Here is a 5,000-nt window from a genome sequence, read left to right as displayed (position 1 = left end):
ACTTACCTTCCCCCAGCTACCTCGCCCAATAACCTCCATCTCCATTCCGCAGTCTGCATCTTTACGTGACTTTGCAAACGCTTGCCAACTTGTCGTTCTTGGAAAATGGGGTTCGTTTTAAAGTTAAGTCTTCGGGGAAACAAAGCTCGCGATCGCATACGACCAAACAAGCTTTCATTCATATTACTTTTTTTTTTTTTATTCCAGAGCTTTGATGGGTGTTGGTTGTGCTGTATAGGAGTTATGATGGGAAACTGGATTTTGTTTAACTTTCTAATGCATAACCTTATAGAATTCTTTTTATGTTGATAGAAAACTTACAATGTGGATACCTATTATATTACAGACCTTTCTTTCGTTTGTTAACTTGAAAATGTTAGTTCTCATTATCAATTGACGCATTATTATTTACGTTTGAACTGGAAGCCATTTTTCTAGTGATTAATATTTGTAAAACAATTAAAGAGAGTCTAACTCGTGAATTTGGCATTTAGTCTGATTTAATAAGTACCTGAGAAGCCCTCAGAGGTTACACAAAAAGGAACCAAACGGTATTAAAAACTAAAAGGATCCTTAACAAATTCGATTCGATAGGAGTAAACATAGAATAATGCAGGAGTAGTGATGTTTTAGTTATTGGTAATTAAAAAGCAAATACTGCCGTTAAATAAACAATGAATAATATAATCCTCGTAAATATTATGTAAATATAATTGAGCAATTTCTATTGACGAAATAGCAATAATGAATCAGACTAGCAAATTCAAATTAGGGTTGAGGTAATTTTGAACAAAATTTAACCAGATGAGCCTATGTATGTATTTTTTAGTGTGAATTCCACATGGTAAAGTTACTAAATGAAATAACTGTGATACGTTTTTAAAAGTTGAAATATTTTGACGAGTGCAGAGTTTTTAGAAGACAAATATTTATAGTTTGGTCTGAAAACGACGAATGACATTTTATTGGAACACGAAAGTTCATGGTTTATTTGTAAGGCACATGTATAATAAATGCTACTCGAACTTTTATTTATAAGTTTTTTTATTTGTAATTTATTTTGTATATCTTTATTATATCAATGTATATTACCTGTTTTATCTCCTTCCCGATTTTTATTCGGATTAGCTTTATAAGAGTCTAGTTTGACTCATTAAACTGGTTAATCTTCCCGCTTTTAATAATAAAAATCTCCTTCAAAAAAAAAAAAATGTCAATCACCAACAAACTACAACTTGCATGGCAGCATATAACCATTAACTAGTTCGAATCTGGTATAAACATACTCTCAGACGAGCTTACGCCTACTTGCTCTCAAACGTGCGCTAGCAATGAAATCTAGCGGTCAAAAAGACGCTTTTGATTTTCGAATGAATACGTAATTCATTACCAGAGTCGTACTACTTACAAACACATACAAACACTCAAACTCTGTCTTGCAAACAAATTTGACAATCACAAGCAAGCTTCAATTCATGTATGAATACGTGTACATAAAGAGGTTAGCACTATATAGGATTTAATATATATAATTACACAATATTTGATCCAAACTCATCAACCCCCCCTATATAATAGAGACCAAATAACTCTCTCTCTCTCTCTCTCTCTCTCTCCTCTCTCTCTCTCTCTCTCTCTCTCTCTCTCTCTCTCTCTCTCTCTCTCTCTCTCTCTCTCTCTCTATATATATATATATATATATATGTGTGTGTATATATATATATATATATATATATATATATATATATATATATATATATATATATATATATATATCTGCAGATATATATATATATATATATATATATATATATATATATATATATATCTGCATATATATATATATATATATATATATATATATATATATATATATATATATATATATATATATATATACTGTATCTGTATATCTGTAACGTTAATGGGGGAGAAGTAGTAGTAATACCTCGAGAGAGATGACCTTGGAAAGCACACACACCCACAAATTGTTGAACCAGCAGTTGTAGCTAGGAAAGGGGGAATCTGAGACATGGGTTGAATCTGTGTGTGTACGTGTGCGTTCATATCTATCTATCTAAGTATTTAGACGTCCTTTTTGACGGCTGGGGTACACTAGTTAATTATATAATTACCTTATTGGCCAACAAAAACAAACAAGCAGTCTCCTTTGAATAAAGAAAAACCCTCAAGAATCGGAGAATAGAATCATTGCGATGGTACAATTTATCAAAGTGAATTGTTATTCATCACTGCCTAGACACTAAAAGCCAACGCAAGACAAATTACCTTAATATGATGATATACTGATATGAACTGATAAATGAAGCTGCGTCTTAAAGTAGAAATTTCAATTCAATTTTGTGTCAGATGTAAACTCTTTTATATGGTATATAGTTAAATCCTTTGGTGCTAGTCTCCAGGTTTTTAATGGCTTCTGATTTTCTTGTTACTTATGAAATTTCAGTTCAGGATCTTTGATGTTATGTTTATTTGTTATACCATTACTAGAGGGTTTTGCTTTGTGAAAGGCATCTTCTAATATTTACCCAGCAAGTAAAAATTCAACTTTTATGTAAGATTAAAGCTATTGTTCAACTTTTCTTTTTCCATTGAATTCATATGATTTCAGTATGTTTGTGTTATTGGTTTTCATGCCGGACTTGTAAGTTGATTAGTACCCTAAGCTTAAGTAATTTGTTGTGTGTGTGTGTGCGTGTGTGTGTACGAAGTTACTGGCCTATGCATTTCTTACGGAATTTTTTTTTTTTTTTTATTATAAATTCTCTTTCAATATTTCTACTTTGCCCTCGCAATTTTGGAATTTATTCAGTCGTATGTCTTTACGATTGGCCAACTAAATAAAGTGTGCTCTTTTTTTGTCTCCCACTTGTCCCTTCTTTAAACAGCCATGTTTACGTAAGATTTTTCTCAACATTTAGATTCCTCTTGGATGGAATACAGCAGCGGCAGTTTTCCTGACATTATTTTAAGGCTGAAGTTATTTGGAACCATGAGACCATTGCATATAAAAATCATATTTGTTATAGTTAAGTGATGGGTGGAATTGTGTCAGTTAATATTCGTCATCTTTTATTATTCTTCTTTTGTATTTTTCGGGATAACATATATTGTAAGACGTTAAAATTTCTGTATTTGGTTCAAGTATCATGCACATGCTAAGAAAATTCTATAAATATGTTTATGTAATATTCAGTGTATGTTTTGTTGACGTATTATCTTGTGTTTTATCTTGGTTTATAAGACATAGCTTGTGTCATTCGCTGGTAGCCTTCACTCTCACTTTAGTTCTTAGTTCCTTCTTTAATAAATTGTATTATAAAAACATGAAAGTGAGATTTCTGCCGTACAAAAATTAACAAACGTTATCTTTTTTATTTATACCTGTTATATGATAAAATGTCTCTATTTCACTCTTGTGTCATTTATATTCCGTATATGGATATTGGACAGAATGGCTGTCAAAAAAAAAAACATTAAATGGTAAAAAAAAAAAATGAAAAAATATTAAATGGTAAAATAACCGTTGTATAACGTTTAATGGTATCAAACGTCTCGGGGTTTACGTCAAGCAAGGAATAGCGCCTTTGGCGATGAAACTTATTAGTGCTGCGTAATTCAAGTATATAGTATTATACACTTGCACCCTTGCAATGGTAAGAAAAATACTAACGAGAGAAAAGTAAAACAGATTTGTACGATATGTCCAAATTTTCTTCTTGGGTGAAAGTACAAGATGACTCATGTTTGAGAAATGGAAAGGAAAATTTTGGAACTTTTATATAACCTATTTTTTTTTGGGGGGGGGGGGAATTACCGCTTTTATTTTTTCAATAACGAGATCAGGTGTAAATTGCAGAGGCAATATTACGGTAGCTATGCTAATGTAAATTGGCCTGACGTGTTTACATCTGTATAAAGATATGACAGAATATTCCTCTGTAAATTACCTCTTTCCTTACCAACAACTCCATGGACCCTTAGTGTGTTTCCTGTCCCATTTTTTTACATTCAATGCAGATAATTGTATAAGCAATGTGATGAGGCACTGCTTTATATGTTTGCCTTTCATAATTATAGGTATTCTGACATACTGTATATTTTTCTTTTCAGGTATGTATGAGTTACCTCCTGTTAGTTTGTATCCAGGAACTTGTCTCTACACCAGAAAGGTAAATCTATGCAAATTCACAACTCGTAAGATTTATACGGTTTATATGTTACAGCTAAGTGGTGTTTTTTTTTTCTCAATGAGCTGTCTTAAGTAGGATTATTGTGTGTCTAAGCACCATGGTATCATTCTAATCCCTGTTTTTCTACTTTGTATTCCTCTCCAGTTGTTAACCTTCAGTAACCTATATTTAAGAAAAAAAAAAAAATTCAAAACATACTAAATGACCAGTTAATTCTTAATTGTATATCTTTTCCTTTTATCTGCCAACTTTTGTTCTCGATATATAAATGGTATATATAATACTACAAAGCTATTCGACCAATAACTTATATCCTTAAAGTTTTTTTTTTTTTTCGAGGGGGAAGGTGAATAATAAATGCCCCTCGGTTTTTCCAGGAACTGAGAGTGCAAAATATTATCTCGAATTTTTCTTGGATATGTATTGTATATTTATTCCGCTCTTTTCTAGGATTTTTTTTTTTCTGACACGCATAATATTCAGGATTTTCAGTAACGGTTTTTGGTACATTTGACCTATGGATATATTTAAAACCTTGTATTTTTTTTATTTTTTTTTTCTTGAGGTTTAATTTTTAAATGCTAATTTTTACTTATAATACTTTTTTGACTTCTTTTATGATTTACTTTTATTTTATGTATATTTTTTTTTTAAATAGAATTATCCATCCCACTATCTGTGAATTATTAATATTAATATTAATATTATTAATATTAATAATACTAATAATATGATTAATCTCTAAACAAAACTCCAAGACAAACATAAAGCATTTTTTGTTTGTTC

Source organism: Palaemon carinicauda, chromosome 35, assembly GCF_036898095.1.
Source record: "Palaemon carinicauda isolate YSFRI2023 chromosome 35, ASM3689809v2, whole genome shotgun sequence".
Taxonomy (NCBI): domain Eukaryota; kingdom Metazoa; phylum Arthropoda; class Malacostraca; order Decapoda; family Palaemonidae; genus Palaemon; species Palaemon carinicauda.
The sequence above is the reverse complement of the archived record's forward strand: the minus strand, read 5'-3'. Positions refer to the sequence as shown.